At 43.5% G+C, this 24,174-nt stretch overlaps 1 protein-coding gene across 1 annotated transcript in view; it reads right to left on the bottom strand.

Annotated features, from left to right (window-relative positions):
* Positions 1-22,661, bottom strand: part of CORO1C (coronin 1C) — an 85,667-nt gene extending 63,006 nt beyond the window's left edge. The window contains exon 1 of the mRNA XM_049866998.1: positions 22,552-22,661. The gene's annotated coding sequence lies outside the window, so the exon portion shown is untranslated. The remainder of the gene's footprint in view (positions 1-22,551) is intronic.
* Positions 22,662-24,174: the final 1,513 nt, after the last annotated feature.

Below are 24,174 nucleotides of genomic sequence, written 5' to 3' on the forward strand. Positions count from 1 at the left end.
TAACGCGAAAGGCTCACAGCACAGTTCAAGGAAATACTAGGCACAATTTTCAATATCTTGTCAGTGTACAGTTCAACCTGGGAGAAGCTGCCTGCCTGTTAGGTCTTTCAAGCACAAATTCTTAAAACTGCATCGGGCCTTTTCATCTCATAAAGATGTAGCACTATGTCATTCGTTACACAAATCAAAGAAATGCTTATAAATTTTCAAATAAATTGACTTTGGATGGTACAACGTGGTTTCAATTTCCATAAAACATGGGAATTACAGAGCCTTTTTTACCTAAGGGCTTATAAAATGCAGTTCATCACTCCATATTTCCAATAAGACCAGTACTATTGCAAAATGATTTTCATTATAATAAAAGCCAATGTGCCTTTGAAAGACAACTTGAAAATAGGTTGAGGGTACAGGCTTAACTATGAGATGTTCTCCCTTGGGCTTGGTTGGAACTTCTATCTCAGAAACCCAAGTTTCCTCTTAGGCTGCTCAGGCACCACACAGTTAGGCCCAACCCAGAATACGGATGATCCATTAAAAAAAAAAACCCACCGACAATTCTCCTAAATTAGCTCTGGACTTCCCAAAACCCATTCCAAATTTTAATTTTTCCGTTTTATCCACGGCTGCATCTCTAGAAGAATTTCTGTGCTCTATGTTTATAACACAAATTTGTAAATAACTATGATTGCAATTATTAACAAAAACATTGCAAAAGTTGAATTCCTCTTGAATTTGGGCACATGGCCCTTTATACTGCTCAATTCTGCACAGGAATCTTGACATTAAAGATTTATTGATTATTGAGACTCATCTCCACAGCACAGGGAATAGTATTTGGTTTTGGCGCTCCTCATTTGGCTTTTATCCAAAAAGGTATTTTTAAAAAAGGCTTTAGTAAGAATGAAAAGTGGAAAGGCATTAACGCAGCTAAGGTATCCATAATGAAAAAAAATTGTCAGGCTTTTTTCTTTTTGTTTGTGTATGAGTGATTGTTTTAATTTCAGGTGATACTGAAGACCAAAAAAGAGGACTAAGGATTTGATCTTGACTGCCTAGCAACTATGATAATAAATTTCTAATCAGCAGAGAATCATACCCCTGTTCTTAGCTTCAAATAAAGAAAATCTAAAACCCAACTTAACAGCTCATCTAAGGAAACTAAAATAGATTAAAATTTTCTTTAGGTGGCTAAATAAACATCTTAACCAAGAACAACCATAAAGTCTTTTATGTATGGCTTAAGGACTGGTTTTATAAGTGAAAGAGCAAAGGTTGCTAAAATCCTTTTCAGAATAAAATTCCCACTGCACAGTGAGCTGCCAGTCCTTACCCTTTCTAGGAGAGTTTAAAGGCACTCTTCTTATGGTAAAGCCAAGTCAAGTTATAGAGAGACAATTCACTTCATAAGCCATGCAAGAAGCATGTTGGGAGTTAGGAAGAAAAATGTTGACAAACAGGGTGTTTTTATTGTAATGTCACCAAGTAAAATACACTCAAAACACCTGAGTCAATGTTACTTACATTTTCTCTATTCTCTCTGCTTTCATCAATCCCACAAAAAAAAAGATCACAATTTTGCCATTTTCCTGTTTATTGAGAAGCTGTCTGTTTAAAGTTTCCAGCAGATGTACTTCCATGGTTCAGAGAAATTTCAGTCATTTCATACGAAAGGAAACACATCCTGCTAGAAATACAGACAGGAAAACCCCTACTAGTAGCAAAATCCTGCTTGGCACATTCGCTGTGACCATTCCAGAACCTCCGTTATTCAAGTGCTCAGCAGGTTCAGGATACTCCCGCAGCCAGCAGCAACAGCAAAAATGCTCCAAAACGTCCTCAGACGGAAAGGACAGGTTCTCCCTTTTCTGACAGGCCCTTTTTAATGTGGGACAAGATCGGGTTATTTAATAGAAAAAGGCAAGGACGACAGCAAATGAGGAGACAAATGTCCTAAAACCAGTTATTTAAATAATAATGCCAACAGTGAAAAATTCCTTTTAAGAAACTGGAAATGTAATATGTAAGCCTTCATAGAATACACGTTGGAAAGTGAACAGACACCCAAAGCGAATGTGGGAAGTTGCCTCATTAAACAACACAAAAAGTCGACCTCCATCGTTTCTGGGTACGAGAAGGCTGAACTTCCTGAAATTTCTTCAACGAAAACCCACCAAACCCGTTGCCATCAAGTCACTTCCGACTCAGAGCGACCCTAAAAGGCAGAGTAGAACTGCCCCGCAGGGTTTCCAAGGAGCGCCTGGTGGATTCAAACTGCCGATCTTTGGGTTAGCAGCCCAATGCTTAACCGCTACGCCACCAGGGTTTCCGAAAAACTCACAGTGACACCCCAAGAGTTCACCTAACAGGTCACACCTTTTTACTGCATCCAACTCCTTCAAAGGTTCATACATGTGACATTCCAGCAACAACCACCCCAAAGAGCCTCATTTACCTACTTTACGGCGTTGTCGCCGTCAGCTGCCGTGGAGTCGACTCTGGCTCACGGCAACCGCACACGTGCAGAACAGACCTGCTCCGTGCGGTTCTCAAGGCTGTGATCTTTCAGAAGCAGATTGTCAGGCCTGTCTTCAGAGGCACCTCTGGGTGAATCTGAACCGACAACCTTTTGTAGTAGTCGGGCGCTTAACCGTTTGCACCACCCAAGAAATTTAATAAAATCTCTTTAAATAAGGAAGAAAAAAGACCACAGGCGACATTTGCTATAAACCACAGCAGAAAGTCACATACACAACAGGCTTCCTCTTACACAGCTCTATGGCTGAAAAAGACTGTTGTTCCCCTGATTACATGGACTGTTTTTTTTTTTTTTTAATTTCTTTCTAGAAAAATTGCTGGCCACTTAAGACAACTGACTGTAAACATGGAATAGCCTGATGTTGGACCAATCTCTTCTGACACCAAAAATGGTAATAAGGAAGAAAAAACAACCACATTCATTACCCAAACCAAACCCATTGCCGTCGAGTCGATTCTGACTCACAGTGACCCTATAAGACAGAGCAGAATCGCCCCATAGGGTTTCCAATGAGTGGTTGGTGGATTCGAACTACCAATCTTTTGGTCAGCAGCCTGTGCTCTTAACCACTGCGGCACCAGGGCTCCACATTACAGGCTTACAAATAATTATTCATCCAAGAATGAGTCAGACCAACCATAAATGCTTTGGGTTTCACTTCAACAACCCAATATCATTTAGTTTAGTTTTTTTCTAAGAACAAAAAGATAAAGAAATGAAAGATCTACAGAGAAGCATCCAGGCTTGGTCTTTACAGAAGCCTGGAGAGGAAAGGGTTCTAATATGTCTCTATTCCCAACCCTTCATTTTCCAGGTGAGGAATATGCAGCCAGGAGACAATATGTGACTCCCCCAAGGATAAAGAACTTTGGAGAGACACAGTGGCCTCAAGCCACAGTGTACAGGGCAGCTCCACTTTCTACCACCTGAACGTCACACTTCAGCGGCTAATCCCCTTGTACGAATGGATCTCGGCTCTCCCACGTCAGCAAATAACTCCATTTAGAGCTCTGTCGTGGGGCTGCTGCCCCAACAGCCGTGGTTCCACATGGCCTGTTCGCATACTTTTTGAACATTTAATTGCATTTTGCCCAAAATTCATAAAAATGGTTAAAAAATGGAAAAATCGTAGTGCAGAAGCTAGTTTTAAGCCATTTGAGTATCTTGAGACAAACGGAGGGCATTAGGTATGTCAAAGGAAGCAAATCTTTACTCCTGATGGAACACTCTTCGGCTGAAGCCAGAGGACTATGTCTTCAATTGTTCAAGAATAGAACAGCATGAAAGAACATGTATGAAACGCTACAACTAAATATATCAAAGGCAGTTTCTAAAAGGTGAGGCATAATGAAGACTTTTATACTTTTTAAAGCTTTCTAAGAAGGGAACTTCTATTTTTACATTCTACAGTTTTGTACTCATCATAGTAACTTGTCATAAAGAGAAGTTGGGGACTACCTAACTTCAAATATAAGCGCTCACTGACAAGTCTGAGATTAGAATAGGAAGTTATAAAAATGACTGCTAAAAATCAAGTTTGACAAGAAATGAGCACGATATGAACAACCGCACAGCAACGGATCCTAAGACAAAAAATAAAAATCTTAAAATTGTTCACTCGCTCACATTTGTGTTCAAAAGAGCTTCTTTAGCTACTAGAGCTAATAAAGGAATTCAGCAAAGTTGCAGGGTACAAAGGCAACACACAAAAATCACTTGATTTCTATACACCAGCAATGAATAACCTCAAAAAGAAATTAAGAAAACAATCCTGTTTACGATAGCATCTAAAAGACTAAAATACCTAGGAATAAACTTTACCAGGGAAGTAAAAACTGGAAATGATAAAACAATTCTGAAAAAAATTAAAGTAGAAGTAAATAAATGGAAAGATATTCCAAGTTCATAGACTGGAAGACAATATCTTTAATATGTCAATACTACCTACCCAAAGCAATCTGTAGATTGAATGCAATCCCCATCAAAATTCTAACTGTCTCCTTTGCAGAAATGAAAAAACCAATTCTCAAATCTCTATGGAATTGCAAGGGGGCCCAAATAGTCAACACCATCTTGAAAAAGAAGAACAAAGAAGGAGGACCTTACTTCCCAATCTCAAAATGTACTATAAAGCTACAGTAATCAAAACAGGACGTTACTGGTATAATGATAGACATATAGTCCAATGTAACAAAATTGAGAGTCCAGAAATAAACACACACAACTACGGTCAGTTGACTTTAACAAGCATGCTAAGTCCATTCAGTGAGGAAAGAACAGTCTCTTCAATTAACGATGCCAGGGCAATTGGATCTCCACAAGCAAAAGAATGAAGTTAGACAAATGAACCCAGTGCCATGGAGCCAGTCCCAACTCATAGTGACCCTAAAGGACAGAGCAGAATTGCCGAGGGGGTTTCCAAGGCTGTAATCTTTATGGGAGCAGACTGCCACATCTTTCTCCCATGAAGCAGCTGGTGGGTTCAAACCACAACCTTCTGGTTAGCGATCAAGTGCTTAACCACTGCACCATCAGGGCTCTTTGTTGGACGAATAACTCACATCATATATGAAAAGGAAATCAAAATGGATTAATGACCTAAATAAAAGAATTAAAACCATAAAACTCTTAGAAGAATACACAGGGGTAATGTTTTGGGGCCTAGTTTTCAATGATGGATTCCTAGATAAGACACAAAAAGCACGAGCATCAAAAGACAAAATAGATGAATTGGATTTTGTCAAAATGAAAAACTACATCAAATGATTTTGTCAACAAAGTACAAAAACCACGTAAGAATGGGAGAAAACATTTGGGAACTATACTTCTGAAAAGGGTTTAATATCCAGATTATACAAAGAACTCCTACAACTCAACAACACAAGACAATCTAATCAAAACATGGGCAAAGAACTTGAATACGCATTTCACCAAAGAAGATAAACAAATGGCCATCAAACACATGAAAGATGTTCAATGTCATTGGGGAAATGCAAAGCAAAACCATAATAAAATACCACTTCACCCCCACTAGGAAGGCTATTAGCAGAAAAAGAGAAAATAACAAGTGATGGCTACGATGTAGAGAAACTGTATCTTTGTGTATTGCTGGTGAGAATGTAAAACAGTACAGCTGCTGTGGAAAACAGTCTGGTGGTTCCTCGAGAAGCTAAACACAGAATTAGCATATGACCCAGCAATTCCACTTCCAGGTATATATCCAAGAGACTTGAAAGCAGGAACTCAAACACAATAGCAAAAAGGTAGAAACAACCCAAGTGCCCATGGACGGATGAATGGATAAACAAAATGTCGTACATACACACAATGGAATTTAACGATACATGGTGTGACATCAAAAGAACCTTGAAAACATTATGCTGAGTGAAAAAAGTCAGTCACAGAAGGACAAAGAGTATATAATCCCACTTACATGAAATATCTAGAATAGGCAAAAGCATAGAGCTCAAAATTGATGAGTGGTTACAAGGAGCGGGTGGGAAGGGGGAAATGGGAGTTATTGCTTAAGGGGTACTCAGTTTCTGTTAAGGGTGAGGAAAGAAATTTGAAATGGATAGTGGTGATCGTTACCCAACATAGTGAGCCTAATTAACGTCACTGAATTGTACACACAAAAATGGTTGAAATGGCAAGTGTTTTGTCATATATATTTTACCACAATAAAATTTTCGAAGAGACCCTTTATGAACTAAAAGATGCCATACTGGGCCACGTAACTCACTTAAAATATATTAAGTAAGAATGACATTACGGAAATTTTTCAGTCACTTAAACATGCATTTAAAAGGTCTTAGAAGTTATCTCTAGCTGTTCATGACAGTAACAGTGCATTTTTATTACATTTTCAAAATAAGGACAGATTTTTCCAAAGACAATGTTAAAGGGTGATACGCTTATAATCATTCACATCTAACACTTTCCTGCTCTCCACCAGCAACACAACCAACTCTCTCCATCCCTGGAGCTTTGAAAAAGGAATGCTGAAGAAACCTGCTTGACAGAGACAGAGGCAGGGGACCAGCAACCCCAGGGAGCACTGCGGAGCCACCTCGGAGGCTACAGCCATCTCCGCACCACAGGAGACACACTCAGAAGTCAAAGTCTGGCTCTCTTCAAAGGACTGAATGCAACTCAGAGAGCCAAATTAATCCCAAGAGTTCGTATACCAAGTGCAAAAGCTTTTACAGACTGAATGACACAGCAACCTCACTTAAAAATGAATCAATGAATAGTGGCCTCACTAGGGTTGGTGTCACCCAGTGTGGTAACTCATGGTGCCCCTCGCCCAAGATCCTCCTCCTATAACTGACTATACAGAATCCTTAATAACGTTTTTTGTACTGATGTTATTCCTATCCGTATAGCGCTCCTTCTTTTCCTTCAATTACTACTTCATTCTCAAAAAAGCTATTGATATAGGTTCACGGATACTAATTACCACAATATTGTAGCGAAAACAGCAGAAAATTTGACAAAGTCAGTGACTATACAAACACGGCAGCAGAAAAAACAGCAGCACGTGCTTGTCATGCGTGCAAAAGAGACCAGCGATTCGATGCGTCATTACATAACTGGGTGATAATGACAGGAGCACATTAGAAGGCTCCAAAGGTAAACTAGCATAGAGTTTTACCCTGTGTGTGTACTGACACATCTAAGCTGGGCTTATGAAAAATGTTTTTGCTGTTATAACTAAATACGGGGATTTTTTTTTTAATTGTACTTTAGATGAAGGCTTACAGAACAAAGCTTTTCGTTAAACAATTAATACACATATTGTTTTGTGACATTGGCTGCCAACCCCATGATATGTCAACACTCTCCCTTCTCGATCCCGGGTTCCCCGTCACCAGCTTTCCTGTTCCCTCCTGCCTTCTTGTCCTTGCCCCCAGGCTGGTATGCCCATTTAGTCTTGTTTTGTTTTATAGGCCTGTCTAATCTTTGGCTAAAGGGTGAACCTCAGGAGCGACCTCATTACTGAGCTAAAATGGTGCCCACAGACCATACACTCGGGGTTTCTCCAGCCCCTGGCAGACCAGTAAGTCTGGATTTTTTTTGTGTGTGTGTGTGAGTTAGAATTTTGCTCTATATTTTTCTCCAGCCTGTCTGGGGCCTTCTATTGTGATCCCTGTCATAGAACTCAGTGGTAGTAGCCAGGCACCATCCAGTTGTGCTGGACTCAGTATTACAGGGATATTTTTACAAAAATAATAAATTTCTTCTGAAACACTGCACAAAAATTTTAGACAGTCATTTTGGTGTCACCCCCTCTGAAAGTGCCACCTGGTGTGGTCCACACACCCCCCCCACCCTCCTAGTGATGCCACTGTCCGTGAATGTGTTTTGAAATACTCTTTCTATACTAACGACCTACTTTCCTTATCAACGACGGGTAAAAGGCACACTGGATGACTATCTAAACTTGCTAAGTCTGTTTTTCACTATTTAATCAGATGGAGCTTCTCCCGCAATAAAATTATAATAATTCTTTGACAATATTTTTATACCAGAAAATATTCCCGGACCCCTAAATCTTTGTTTCCCCCCCTTCTTCTTCTTCTTTTAAAAGGCAGGTTTATGAAGAACTTCATTGGGCTAAATAAACACAGGCAAAACTAGCAGTGTCAAAAACAAAGGGATCACCTTCAACTGAAGGATTTACATTTTCCCTCTTTAGTACCACAGACCCTGGGCAAAAGCGAGCAGTGATTAAGCAGTGATTAAATAAGTATGTGCTCCTGACGATGTTTCAAGGGAATGGGAAGGCAGACCAGGAAAAAACGCTGGCTTGGGTATTAAAAAACAAAAAAAAGACCCAAATTTATCTTGACCCAGCCACCCATCCACCTAAGTCATTTTGGTTCTCCGGCTGTTGGCTTCTTCATCTAAAAAATGGGAGAACTAAAATAAATGACTTTTAAGGTCCCACCATATAATAAAGCGTAAGAGTCTATAATGCAAAGGCTTCTTTCACTGGGATCCAGCCTCCTCACCTCCTGCCAAATAACCAAAAAAAAAAAAAAACCCGTTGTCATCGAGTGGACTGCAACTCATAGTGACCTTATAATACAGAGTAGAACTACCCCATCGGGTTTCCAAGGAGCAGCTGGTGGATTTCAACTGTTGACCTTTTGGTTAGCAACCAAGCTCTTAACCACTTTGACACCAGGGCTCCTCTTGCCAAAAACACACATAATTCATTGAGAACTGAATGAGTCACTGGCATCCACAGAGTTACATATATAAAATATACATTAAGCTGTGAATGCTGAATTGGTCCTTAATTCTGGTCATACATTCACTCATTCATTCAACAACAATTTATTGAGCATTTACCATGAGCCTGTCACAGTGCAGCACAAGCAGACCTGGCCCCTGTGCTCATGGAACTGACAGTCTAGTGGAGGAGACACACAGCAAATAGGCTGCTCTGACAAGTCTGGGATGTGGGGGTACACAGGCTGGGGAGTCAATAATCAGGGGGACAGAACCAGTCTGAGAGCTCAGAGAAGCGACCCTTAAGCTGAAATTCGGAGAACAAGAAACACATTACTTGAGCAAAGAGACTGAGGAAAGGAGAGTTCCAGGGAAGAGAAACAACAAATGTGAAGGGTCTGGACGTTGGAACATCTTAAAATCTTACTGCGCGTCACGACAAATCATTTCGTCTGTCTGATCATGTCTGGTAAAATCACTATTTTTTTATCAACACACCTGTCTTATAAAGAAGAAGACACAGAATATCAGCATTTACAACAGAGCACAAGAAGCCGTAACAAGGTAACTACCTGGGGAAACGTAGTTATTACCAAACGAATACTACCACCTAATACCTTCTGAAGGTCTCAGCTCTTTAAGAAGAAAACACATCTAATTTCACCAATAAATTGAAAATACCTTCAAGAGGAGGCAGAGAGATAATTAAAGCCTGTGTTCAGAAGGAAACGTCTGGGCTAACTATTCTGGGAGTTAATACTCTATACCAGTCTCTGCTGAGTCAAATCCGACTCACCATGACCCCACGTGTGTCAGAGAACTGGGCTCCACAGGGTTTCCTCAATGGCTGCTTTTCTGGAAGAAGACCACCACGGCCTTCTTCCAAGGCACTTCCGGGTGGACTCAAACCACCAACCTTGCGGTTAGCTGCCAAGCACATTAACTCTTTGCAGCACCCAGGGACTGCAAGTACACCATTGCATTCGGTTTTTACCAACCTTACCAATGTTTGCTGATAAAACTGTAATCCTAACTATCTCAAATCCATTTTCCCTTCAGGCTGTATCAAGACTTAGGGAGAAAATCATAGTCTTTAATTGTCTACGTTAAATTAATTGGACTGCATGGTAGTAACCAAAGAAGACACTCTCTATGACTCAAATAAAAGCAGGAAGAATCATTTTTAAAGGATTTCGAGTAGAAGGCTAGCAGAAAGATCAAGGACTTCCCATTCCTAATACCGTTTTAAACAACTACATTTATGACTTGTAGTAATCTCTTAACGCATTTACAAAAATGCAATGACAAAATGATAATTGTATGACCATTTATTAGAACGTCAATCACTACTAAAATACAAAATGAGACCTGCAGGTTTTCAAACATTAATGTTGCACAAATGAACTTCTCACTATGAGGCCATTTAATGGCTGAAATGGTTGCTGCACAATTCACCCTATTTCAACATACTCAGTTTTGTCAGATTCTCAAGTCACAAGAATTCCAAACACATGGAATCCTTGGGCCTCCAGGAGACACTCGAATGCCTTCAAGGCTTGCCCTGATGATGGCTGGGAGCTGAGTCCTGGGCCTGGGAGTCCCTGTCAGGGACCACTGCAGATAACCCCCCACATCCTGCTCCAGTGGAACCTGACAACGCTTTCTAGTTAGCCACCGTACTCAGAGTGGCAGAGAAAGACGGTAAAGACATAATCAGTAAAGAGTGTCTGCCCTGAGCACTGGGTGCTTTTAAATCCTATATGGGATCAAACTGACAACAACGAGGGGGGGTGGTGGGATAGGAAGCCTAGGGGCAGTGAGTTTATTTAAGGGGGTAGGAACAACTCAGAAAAGCAGAGTGAGAGTGGTTTCGCTACTTGAGGAACGTAATCAAAGTCACTGAATTGTACCTGTCGAAACTGGTGAATTGGTGTGTGTTTTGCTGGGTATATTTTCCACAACAATTTTAAAAAAGGGAAATTCTGCTTTTTCAATGATGACCTGAACTTTAAATCCTCATCTCGACACAAATTATGGTTCTATTTTGACAATGACTCTCAAGAGGAAAGCATGCTTCCATTATGGACGCTACTTCATGGTTTCTTTGTCAATTCAAAGTTACTAACCAGAGCTACAAAACAAAGCCGTGAGAAAACCCTGCTCCCAATATTTTCAATTTATTCAAGAAATCAGTTAAGTGGATTTACAATCAAGTACAAAATGTAATGTCATTTTTCACCTTGCTTTTCATCAGAATACGCACTTCAAATAAGCAGAACTCTAAAATTTGCCTTACCAGTATGTTTTTAAAAATACACACTTTACTAATGTGTTTATTTATCAGGAAATTTATGAGGTTAGCTCATCATAGGATAATTTAATAAGCAAATGTTTACAGTTGGCGGTCTTTTTTCTACACCACAGAAAATTTCTTGACTCCTTTCATCTTCTAGGAAAATAGGAAGCCTACCACAAATCTATCGTGTAAAAGTGAGATTCAGTTATTCAGCTAACATTTACTGAGCTTCTACTTGGTGCCAGGCAGTGTGCTAGAAACTGGAGACACAAAACCCAAAGATATTCTCCACCTTCAAGGAACATGGAATACAGCAGAACCAGTGTGGACTTCCACGTTCACGCCCCTTGCAGCAGTTCCCAGAAAACTGGAAAAGAATAATTCCTTACTTTATTTTTCTTAAGGTTCTACTCATTTTAACTCAAAATGAAATTAGTGAGATCACAGGAATCACTAACACCACGGACACCCCTGAATCATATGCTCATTTGGCTTTATAACAGCATTCAAACTATATTCACATTTTGGGCAAACACACTGCATAAATCTATTTGCTGGTATCATGACATTGCACAACCTGGCCCCATCCTGCCTCTCCGTCTTACACTACTCTTTCCCAATCACACCTGTTCCCAGTCCCGCCCAGTGAGACTACACACACCCAGGGGCATGGCCTCACCCTCAGGGTCAGGCAGACAGGGAGTTTCTACCGCCCTGTGCTCTCGACTACTGCAGAGCTCACAGTCCATACCCCAGAATTCAGAGTCCAAGAATCAGATACTTGAGGCCACCCGGAAGCTTGTAATGTATCTTTTATACCTTCACACGTTTTAAAAGCAAATCAAAACATTAAGCTTGCCAAAGCAGACTCTGTAAAAAAAAAAATTTTTTTTTTAATTACACTAGAAAACCAAGTCCCTGATCTCATTACACTTCTCATCGTAAAACATTTGCGTGAGAAGAGTTCTTGGAAACCCTGTGGTGCAAACCCTTCCGTGTTCAGGTTCGGACACTGAGGTGCACTTGGCTCTCTCAAGGTGCAGTGGTGCAGTACAATCAAAGATTCTGGACAGATGGACACCACACATTTGTCAGATTTGCTCACAGCCAGGATTAGGAGAGATGTAGGAAAAACTAATTTTCTGATGAAAAGAGTCAATAACAAAAAATAAAAAAATAACCAAAGCCGTTGCTGCCGAGTCAATTCTGACTCACAGGGACCCTACAGGACAGAGCAGAACTGCCCCATTAGGTTTCCAAGGAGCAGCTGATGGATCTGAACTGGTGGCCTTCTGGTTAGCAGCCAAGCTTTTAACCACTGTGCCACCAGGGCTCCCAATAACAAAAAGGAGAGGTCAATTATTCTCCCTTGTTTGAGGGAAGATGCGGAGTTTATCAAGGGCTTGAAACATACATACAGAACCAGAGCCTAGCTCTGACCAGTACAAGCTGCCCAACTTAATCATTACAATGGTCTGATCCATTTCCCAAAGGTCATGGAAACAAAGACTCTTTGCAAAAACCCAAGCCCCTTTCAAGCCATGGTTCCCAAATAAAAAGAAAAAAAAAAAAGGATCATGAGTGTCTTAGCCATCTAATGCCGCTATAACAGTAATACGACAAGTGGATGGCTTTAACAAAGAGAAGTTTATTCTCTCACGGTCCAGGAGGCTAGAAGTCGGAATTCAGGGCGCCATCTCCAGGGGAAGGCTTTCTCTCTGTCAGCCCTGGAGGAAGGTCCTCCTCATCAGTCTTCCCTTGGCCTGGGAGCATCTCAGCGCAGGAACCTCAGGTCCAAAGGACGCGCTCTGCTCCCCGGCACTGCTTTCTTGGTGGTATGAGGTCTCCCTGTCTCCACCTCACTTCTCTCTTTTATATCTCAAAGAAAATGGCTTAAGACACTATCTAATCTTACAGACCTCATCAATATAACTGCTACTAATCCATCTTATCACATCACAGTGATAGGATTTACAGTACATGCGGAAATCACATCAGAAGATAAGCCGGAAGACAATCATTCATTCAAGGGAATCAGGACCTAGCCAAGTTGATAGATATTTTGGGAGAACACAGTTCAACCCAAGACAATGAGTATTTTGAGAAAAAAACTTCCCAGAAGGCTCTGATCTCCCTCTAATTTCTGGGGCTGAGGTGTGCTGTTTTAGAGATAACAGCAACTTTCAAAAGCAGACAGGACTTCTTCTTGCTTCCAGGTAGCAGGACCAGGCTCCTTTGATGGGTTCTGCCTGGCCCCAAAGGCTTTCCCTCAACTCTTCCTTTGACTTTTTTTCCCTGATTGGATGAAAAAATTTCAGAGACACAATCTGTTTATAAATAAGAAACCCCTTTTTAAAAACATGAATATTGACCTCTAAAAGGGTTAAGGGACATGGAACAAATAAGATAATATAAATAAAGGCCACAGCAGTCCCAGCACTCAATAACAGTGGTACGTAGTCTAGTAATAACTTAATCATCCACGAACACCTAAGTGGGGAGGAGCGTGAACCATTTGCTACCACTACGGAAACGAGATTGGCTTAGCCAGAGGAGTGGAAGCCTCAGGTTGAGAGTGAGATGAAGGAGGATGAAGAACCTGGAAGGTGAGGGCAGATCTAGAGGACTGCTGTGGCCACACAGCTGGACAGAGAGATTTTGGGAGGTGGAGTGTGGTTATTTACTTCTGTTTCTCACGACTCCCACCTCCCAAGATTCAGAATCTGGCTATCATTATAACCAGTTTAACAGACTGAGCTGTGAATTAAACAGATTTTTTTTCAGGCTGGGCTGGGAGCTAACCCACCATTTACAATGCTGAATCGATATGAAACATGTCATTTGAGTTACCAATAACTTTGGAACACAACCCAGGACCGAATGTACACATTGCCTCCAGAACAGACAGTGTCTGTGCTCTCGGGTATTCACTTCTCCTAGAGAACCACATCACCCATCACTATCCTCTGCAGGTGAGACGCATCACTGTTGTTCCATGTGACATTGCAATTCAGTCCAGTGTACACGAGACATCTCTATACGGAGTAAGACCAAACTGGACATCTTGGGGTGAAAAAAAGACTTCTGCCAACTTACTTTTTCTTATCTATCATTGCACTGTAAAGCAACAGTGCCCCACGTGACAGAGGGCCTATGGATCAGTTACTCTGTTTCTAAAACAGACAACGTGCGTCTTATTAAGTATCACCCCAAAGAGCTGCAGCCAGCACTGGTTGGCTCCAGTCTCTCTCCTGCCTGCCAAGAACAACTAGGATGGTAACGTTAGGCTAAAGATACTACTAACCACAAAATTAATTCATCATCTAGCTTATAGAGTGCTAGTCTCCTGATAAATCCCTCTGCTTAAGGGAGATGACAGCTCAAATCCGCCTGGGTTTCTAGTCACCGAACACTCAGGCAGCATTTGATATCTTATATTCATAAATCAATCTCAATTCTTTCAGGTCCTAAGAATGAAAGGAATTAGAATCTTTAACTAGAAAAGAATGCTTGACCATTATGAGAAGGAATTTAAGTTCTCTTTCATGTGAAGTTAGCAAATAACGGTGATTAAACATTTGTCATAAGAAGGGGGTGCTTGTGAATTTTGTGAAGAACCTCTAGAGTGTCAAAACCGGAAAACACCCACCAAAGGCTTTACTCTACCAACACTTCCTTTCCCATGTGTGTTGAACACTGGAAAACTACGGTGTTGTTCATCCAGGATGAAGGCCTGAGCAGTTGTTGGGACGTGGACACACGTCCAGTTCCACAGTGGGACCCCAGAGACAAAATGACCACACTGAGAACCAATGATCACCTTCTAAAACTAAAGAAAAAGCCCATTGCCATCAAGTCCATTGCAACTCAGAGCAACGCTACAGGACAGAGTAGCACTGCTCCACGGGGTTTCCAAGGCTGGAATCTTTACGGAAGCAGACTGCCACACCTTTCTCCTGCCCTGAAACCCTAAAGGGGTTTTAATCATGCCTGTTACGATCTGTGCAGGTCCAGGACTAGGCTTGTACTGCTCCTGTGCAATCTTAGCATTTTCATGCACAGATGGTCTAATCGTGCCAATTATTCTGGCAAGACACAATACACGAGGTTATGCATGCAAGATGAGTTGGTCTTTAGAACATCTGAGACAAACCCTTGCAACCACTGCTTACTAATGGTCAGATGGTAAGACTGAGGAAGTAAAAAGGGGAACACTGAAACACCGACAAGGCACTTCACACTAAAGCTAATAAAGCCAGTCTGCCAAAGGCTTATCAATTCATACTTCCAACTACTGAAATGAATTCACAGTAAACATGGAAGACGAGAGGAGGGGCTCCGTCCTGATCGGGAGCGAGTCTCTCAAGCTCCTGTTACCTTACCCCTCATTCGTAAAAGAAGGGCAGACCAGCTCAGGGGTCTCCACTCTGGCTGTGATTCACAGTCATCTGGGACCTTGGGCGGGGCTGTGCTGTTAAAGGTCTACAGTCAGGAATGAGAATCTCTGAACTTGAGAAATAGTCTCCAACCCCCCCCCCATTCTATATTCTTAGAAGTGGTGAGATACTGAATGCCACAACTTTCATAATTTTTAAAAAAAGGAATGTAGGTAATTATATGCGGGAGAAAGATGTGGCAGTCTGCTTCTGTGAAGATTTACAGCCTTGGAAACCACATGGGGCAGTTCAACTCTGTCCTATAGGGTCGTTATAAGTTGGAATCAACTCCACAGCAATGGGTTAGGTAATTGTATGATCAAAAGAGGGAAGAGAGATGTATGTATTGTGAAATTATTGTCTTCAGTCATACAAATACAGGCCTTACAACTCTGATTTACACTCCAGTTTCTCTCTCTCTCATTCTGATCTTTGCAATGTTTTGATTTAATTTCTCATGACTGTGGCAGACAGGAGGAGTCATTTCTGTTATTAACCTAAAGTTCAAGTGACAGGCCTGATTTGACATCCCATGAAGCTACTGAGGTTCTTTCCCCTACAGAATGTGACACTTTATCACCATGCTGCCATCCACATCATAGCCAAATGAGTATCTCAAGCACTCCCAAACTCTGAAAAGGTAGATCATTTGCCAGGGATTTAACCCTTTTCCTTAAAATAAAGACAGGCAGGCAGGCAGACAGATAGGTGGGATACAAGCATAAGGGCCGAATAAAGGAAGCTTGTCTGAACATACATTTCAGCTCAGAGAGATACAAAAAAACACTGACTCATTTTTTGACACAACCCTTCCATCCTAAAATTAGAGAGTTTTTTTTTTCTTCTTTTTCCTTCTCAGTGATTCAACTTTGATTCAACATCTAAGATGCTAAGGTGGGAGTGGGGATTCATACCTTGATAGTTTAACATCAGAAATAAAGTTGTTAAATTTACTCCATTTGATTTTATACAGTTCCATTCATTAGCAGACATTTCAGAGTCAAGAGGGCGGGTACAAGGACTTATTCGGTGTCTACTAGCCAAACCAAACCCACTGCCATCATGTTGATTCCAACTCACAGCAACTCTATAGGACAGAGTAGAACTGCCGCACCATAGGGTGGGACCTATCGGTTAGCAGCTGAGCACTTAACCACTGGTAGCACCAACTGTTTGCACTCAACTGCTAACCTAATGGTTGGTGGTTCAAAACCACCCAGCAGTACCATGGAAGAAAAGGCCTGGCAATCTGCTTCCATTAAGATTACAGTCAGGAAAAGCCTGTGGAGCAGTTCTACTCTGTAACACAAGGGCTGCCATGAGTCAAGATCGATTTGACAGCAATTAACAACTCTATATTAGGTACTTTCCATACTTTCCCTCATTTAATCTTGATAACAACCCTGCAAGGTTATTGTCCCCATACTACAGAAAGGAAAACTGTGGCTCGGGGGGTGAGGGAATTTGGCTAGTAAGTCACAGACAGAAAGAAGTGAAGTCAAGAGTGAAACCTAGCTCAGACTGGCTTTAAAGGCCTGTGCCTTCACTACCTTGGTTTTTCTAAATGCAAAGCTTCCTTAGAGCAAGAAAAGGCATGGTACCATTCCCTCACTGAGCCTAATCTGACAAAGCAGAAAACTGAAATTTATTTTTCTTCTTCTGTTTACTACCTCTACCTTGCCACAATCTAATCACTTTAATGCACACAAAAGAAGAAAATATACTCCAAAAGGGCCTAGTGGTTTCTCCTAATTTTCAAGAAGAGGCTAAATATTTGAATTAAATTATTAAAAAAGAATCTAAAATGTTGCTAAGGAATGTTGACAAGAGTCAAATGACCTGAAAGGAGCAAGAGAGCACGAACAAAAGAATTAAAAGTGAGAATGCCTGTATCCTTAAAATCCAATTTACGCCTATTATCACGAGTGCACAGTTGTAGTTCCAATGCTGACTGACCCAACACCATCAGGGGAAGCCTGTGTGCATTGTGTGTGGCTAACACTTACAAACTAAATGTGTTCCCTGGCCATCTGCCCTACTGAGAAGGCTGTGCGCCAGTCATTACAGTTCATTAGGGGGAAAGAACCTGGACGAGGATGTTCTGCCCAAGGGAAAATGTTTCAAACGCTTGGTTTTGCATCTGAGTACTTTTTTGGTAAGAGCTGGGCTTAAATGCCAGAAAGGCCGAGGGGAATTACTTCTGCACTTCATGCTATTTTAAAATAGGCAGCAAAGATGTGAATAATAATCAAAGAAACCACTGACTTCGGGATCTTTCCAGTTACCTTCCATAAATAATTGCTCATTCAGCAAATATGCACTAGCACTGGGGACAGAGTTATGAGCAACAGAAGCAAGTCTGCTTTCCATGTGACTTTCTCTCTCACACTCTGGTTTCTAACTTTCAGACTGTAAGCTCAGGTCTAAGTCCAAGTCCTTGTAGCAGACAGTAGTGATGACTGGATGCCCCATGAGGGCAGGGACAACATCTGCCTGGTGGACGAGGAGTTTCATGACCTGGATCCCAAAAGATAAGTGGGATTCAGCAAGCAGTAAGGGGGTGGAGTAATAAGCTCTTCACAAGACGCTGTGAAGGGTGGAAGTTTCAGGGAATGGCACTGAGATGAAGACATAGGAAGGGGAGCAGGAGGTGATAAGGCAGGTGGATGTCAGACACTGCCTTGATCCATAACCCATTAAGAAGTCTGAATTTTATTCCACAGACAATGGTTGGGGACCACCAAGGAATCTGACAGAGGACTGACATGTTTCCAATGAACTCTTTTTGATCTACAGCACATCTTAAATGGATGAATTCAAATCTTGCCCTAACCCTTCCACGTTGAGCTTTTAATTTATAGAGCTAAAATACTGCTGAAGATGTAAGTTAAGGTCCGCTACGTTTGTGTCAAGAGGCAATCCACACAATGGGGAAAAATTTTTGCAAATCATATATCTGATAAGGTACTTGTATCTAGAAAACATAAAGAATGCTTAAAGCTTAATAATTCAAGACAATGATCCAATTTAAAAAGGAGACAAGGATCTGAATAGACATTTCTTTAAAGAAGATATATAAATGGCCAATAAGCACATGAAAAGATGCTTGAAATCATTAGCCATAAGAGAAATGCAAATCAAACCCGCAATGGGATACCACTACACATCCACTAGGATGGCTATAACCAAAAACACAGATAATAACAAGTGTTGGAGAGAATGTGGAGATATGAGAACCCTCATACACTGTTGGTGGGAATGTAAAAGGCTGCAGCCACTTTGGGAAACATTCTGGCAGTTCCTCAAAAGGGTAAATAATTATCATATGACCACGCAATCCACTACTAGTAATCCACTCCAACCCCAGAGAAATAAAACATGCCCACGCAAAAACCTGCACATGAATGTTCACGGCAGCGCTATTCATGATAGCCAAAAAAGGGAACAACACAAACGTCCACCAACTGATGAATGGATAAACAAAAAATGGTATATCCATACAATGGAATATTATTTCGCAACAAAAACAAATAAAGTCCTGATACATGCTACGACAAAGATTAACCTTGAAAACATCACGCTAAGGAAAAGAAGCAGTCGCAAAAAACCATACATCCTGTGATTCCATTTATGTGAAATGTCCAGAATAGGCAAATAGACAGTGACAAAAAAAGAAGCCCTGGTGGCACAGTGGTTAAGAGCTACAGCTGCTAACCAAAAGGTCGGCAGCTCGAATCCACCAGGCGCTCCTTGGAAACTCTATGGGGCAGTTCTACTCTGTCCTATGGGGTCACTGTGAGCGGATTAGAAGGCAACGGGTTTGTTTGTTTTAGGGCTGGAGGGAGTGGGGAAGGGGCGTATGGGGTTTCTCTCAGGGATGGTGAAAATGTTCTAAAATTGACTGTAGTGATGGCTGGAGACATCTTGAATACACTAAAAACCATTGACTCGTACTCTAAATGAGTGAATTGTAAGGAATGACTTGTATCTCAATAACGCTGTTATTGTTTTAAAAACATTCATTATGCACTGTTGAAATACAGAGTCAGCTCTCAGAACGGCGTATAGAATCTTGCTCACTCACTTTAAAGGATCTGAACTAGGGCAATGAAAACCCAGAGAGATTCAATTACTTAACATTCTAGGTACTAGGTCATACTGAAATATTCATGAGGTTTTCCTGTTTTAATACAGAAAAGGCATCTTAAGTTAAAAAGGACTTTCCCAGAAGTGTCAGAAAAAGAGTTTTCGGAACTCAGGGAAAGGAAGGTATCAAACGGAAAATAAGCTTAAGAGTTTTTATCACATGATTTTGCGCCCTGAATATGAAAAGTGGTACCCAAATTTATTATTGCTCCACCCACAAAAGAGGTCAAAGGTAAACAGCCTAACTAACAATACCTGTTTCTAAAGCAGCAGTTTGTGACAAAGTAAAATATTAAGAAACAAATATTTTGCAATCATGAGAATTGAAGCTTTCACATTCCCAGGCATATAATAACTAAAAACTAATCATTTATCCTTTTGGACATTCCATTTCACAGGCATTAGAGCAACTCTGCTCCTCATGGTTGGAGCAGATCCCAGAAGTGACAGATGCGTTAAGCCTACAGTTTAAATTTAAAAAATCCAACAGTGTTTAAAAAATATTTGCCAATCCTGCATCTAATCCTAAACTACACAGACAGTAAAAGACATAAATGCTGATTAGTGTCATCTATAGGCAAAGTAATAAATGATCATGAAAAATTCCATACCGTGTGCAGTGATATTTCACTGGCATGTCCTCCCCCCACCAAAAAAAAAGCAAACCCATTGCCACTGAGTTGATTCTAACTCATAGCAACCCTATACGATAGAGCAGAACTGCCCCATAGGGTTTCCAAGGCTGTAACCTTTACTGAAGCAGGCTGCCACATCTTTCTCTCACAGAGCAGCTGGTGTGTTTGAACTGCTGACCTTTCTGTTAGCAGCCGAGCACTTAACCACTGCGCCACCAGAGCTCCTTCACTAGCATGTGTCTATTAAAATTCATTAGGCTTTAATGTACCGTTAACATGAACTCAAGAACAAACACAGACAAGGCACATTTTGGATTTATGAAAAAAGGTGTGTTCCTGGCTTGTATGACCCACCTTTGTTCAATCCTCAGTGTACGTGACTATCACCTACCACAAAATAGTGTACTTCAGGGTCTAATGTACTGTATATTTCTCTGTATTAATTCACTTTTTTCTTCCCTATCAATTTATGCAATTGCTCAGCTCCAGTGCTTACTATTAGGCTTCATATCCTAACATTATGACTGGAACATATCTCCACGCCAAATAAATGTTTCCGTAAATCAGCCTTCTTAAATGTACAGGCTCATGTCCAAAAGGGGCTTTCTTCAGTTTTGTAGGGAATGAAGAGAGTGAATCAATATTAAACAGACATGTATTAGCCACTGCTTACACTTAACCATGTTCCTGTCTATTCCAGCAGGCCCTGGTGTCAGGAGGGATTTCTGCCAGATAAGGACAATGAGATGCATTATTATATAGAGTGACTAAGAGCCCTACAAGCACTGTTTTAGAACGTAAGCCCAGGCAGGAAGGTTGGTTGTGCTAAGAGGATCTAGTATTCTGTGATAACTATTTCCAAAAGTCAATATATGTGCCACCCAGTACCAGTTTAAAAACACGCACTAAATTCGATTCCTTTAAAATGTCTTATGGGAAAGAAAGGCTATCCTGTAGATGAACAACTTGCAATTTGCTTCTCACTGTGAATCCCACGTTTGCAACACGTAGAGCAAGCACTTCAGACACCACAAAACAAGGGCAGCCTACATTAAGGCCAAATATAGGGTGTGATCCTAAACCATGATGCAGTTAAAGCCTACATTTCCTTTTCCAGCGCTGAAAACCCTTTGAACACTCCCAAAAAAGGACCGCAGGGCCTGTGCCTCCCTCTAAGAGGAAGCCCCTTTCTTCTCCGCTCGCTCCCCGCAGCCTGCGGCTTCCCCCTACACATTCAAATCACTGGAGAGACAGAGAGCTGGTGGTGTGCCTGCGCCGGTGTGGACGGCGGGAGGGCTCGGTTCCTGCATTTTCACCCTCAACATCTGACCTCATGCTCAGTCACTGGGGCGCTGCGGAGCCCCACCTGCCCCCCGCTCCTTTTGATTACTCCCTCCAGCTGCCCCACTAAGAGGGGAGCACATCCCTGGATCTCCCCGTTCACTCTCCGCCCCAGACCCCCCACTCTGCAGCGACCCTGCTCCGGTCTTCCTCTTGCCCCCGCCCCCGCCCCCTCCACCCCGCCAGCCCCAGCCCTCGGATCCCTCGGTCCGGCTCTGCCTCCTCCCAAACCGCCCCCACCCATATTACTCCAGCTCCAGCCCTGCCCCGCCCTTCCCGGGCCCCTACCCCAGACCTTCAGGGCTCAAAGCTGATCTTGCACCCAGAGCCCGGCGACCCCCAAAACCCGGGGGCCACCCTCGCGCCGGCCCCACACGAGCCCGGTCCCTACCCACCCCCACCCATTCGCTCCCTAGGGCGGCTCAAACCCCGCCCCCAGGCCTGGCGCCTCGGGGCCCTGCTCCCCAGCTGCAAGCGGCCCCTCCTCACCAAGCACTTCACCCATCGAGGGGGGTCTCGGACTCCTCTGAAACCTCCCTCGGGCAGCCCCCTCCGCACTAGCCCCCACCCCTCCCTCGGCCAAGAAGGTCCTGAACCCCTAAAAGCCTCCCCTGAGCGGCCCCCTCCCCACACGGACCCGGGCCCATTCTCCCCAGGCCAAGTCGTTCTCTCCCCAAACCTCCCCTCATCCAGATCCCCAGCCTCCCGCAGCAGCCCCCGGCCCTAACCCCTGCACATCGGCCGGGGCGGACCCCGATCCGACTATCCGCGCTCCACGCGCGGACCCCAGTCCGCTCCCCTCCACTGGGCCCTGCCCCACGCCCCGCCGACTCCTGTCAGCCGGCACCGGCACATGCTGCGAGGACCGGTTCCCGTGCCCGGCTCGCTCCCGAGCGGCCCCACCGGGCGCGCGCCGCTCACCAGGGCCGAGGTGCCTGAGGCGCCGCCGCCGCCGAAGTCCCCGCTGCAAAGCCGGGCGAAGCCTCTAACCGCTGCCGCCTCCGCCTGGCACTAAGCGCCGCGCGGGGGAGGGGCGCGGGCAGCCGCCGCTGCTGCCGCTCTCAGACCCCGCCCCCGCGCCGCATCGCGCCCAACCAGGGCCGCCAAACTGGGGCGGGCCCCGCCCACTTCCGGGAGGGGAAGCCCGCTTCCCACCCCTCGCCCCGCGCCCGCTAGCGCCACCTCTGGTCGCGCCGAGGGATGTAGGTGGGGCCCGGAGGAAGGCGGTGTCCAAGCGTAAGCACCGCCCACCAGTCATCGAAGAGGCCGCAGGGCCACGCCCACAAGCTCCTCCGAGCCACGCCCATTGCTTCAAAGAAGCCGACGCAGGCTTCTTACAGCTCCGCACATCGGTCCGCGAGGCTGTGAAGGGCCAGGACCCTCCGGCCCCGCAAGGATTCACCCACAGTCCCTTAAAACCCGAACATCAGCTTCTCTGAGCCCCGCCCGCTGCACATCAAAAACCCTTAAGCCAGCTTCTTGGCTCCCTAACCCGACTTCTTGCCCATGGCCTTAGAACTCACTCGTGGGCGCCACTAAACACCGTTTCCCCACCCCGATTTCCAGAAGCCCCGCCCACAAATCCGGAATTCTATTCGCGACATCCCAGAGTCCCGACCTCTGCCCCGAATTCTAGAAGCCCCGCCTCTGGCTTCAGAAGCTCCGCCCCTGCTCCCTTCACACCCTCCAGCCAAAGTTCCAGCCCTCCCTCCACCTCCCACTCCCACATTCCTAGTACAGATTGGCAGCCCCTGGGCTGGGCCACACACACCTAACCCCCCACAGTTACACAGGAGGTTCTGTTATTGACCACGTTTCGCAGGTGAGAAAACAGAGGTTCCAGGCTCCCTCCCTTCCTTTCCCTGGCCAAAGTCCTTCACTTTGTCTGCTCTGGCCTGAAATTCAGCTGGTTCCAGTCGTAGCTCTGCACCTGTCAGACTGTGTGACCTGGGGCAGTTCCCTTCACCTCTCAGCCAAGCGCTTAACCACTGCACCACCAGGGCCCTTTCCTAATATTTAGCTTGAGGAAGTTGTCTGTCAATAGCCAGAGTCCCTTTCAGGTTTGGGAAAGTTGGGCAAGAGGAACGGAACTGACAAAACAACTGCTGAGAGTTAGGGCTATTTACTTCCCAAATCCAGGCATGTTTGCCATTGACACTGGGACTCTCATTTTAAACATCAGCCTCGGAGGGACATGTGTCCACCTAAACCAAAACGTCTACCAATCACTTTCACAGCAAATTACTTATCCTCTCCTCAATTTCTTTATCTGTAAAAATGGGGGGGTGGGGTGGGTAATAGCAGTCCCTCCCTTGCAAGATTGTGGAAAGAATTCCATGAGATCATCTTTGTGCCTGGCTTGGGAAAGCCCACCAGAAATGGTACCTGTTGCTACTGTTGCTGTTATGGAGAGGTGGCTTTCACTTTGCCTTCAAGTAGCCACTGCAAAAAAACAGGGCCTCATTCACCAGACTGAGTCCAGTAAAACTACATGGTGCCCAGCTACCACCACTGACTGCTCTGACAGGGCTTACCATAGAGGGT

Source organism: Elephas maximus, chromosome 22, assembly GCF_024166365.1.
Source record: "Elephas maximus indicus isolate mEleMax1 chromosome 22, mEleMax1 primary haplotype, whole genome shotgun sequence".
Lineage (NCBI taxonomy): Eukaryota > Metazoa > Chordata > Mammalia > Proboscidea > Elephantidae > Elephas > Elephas maximus.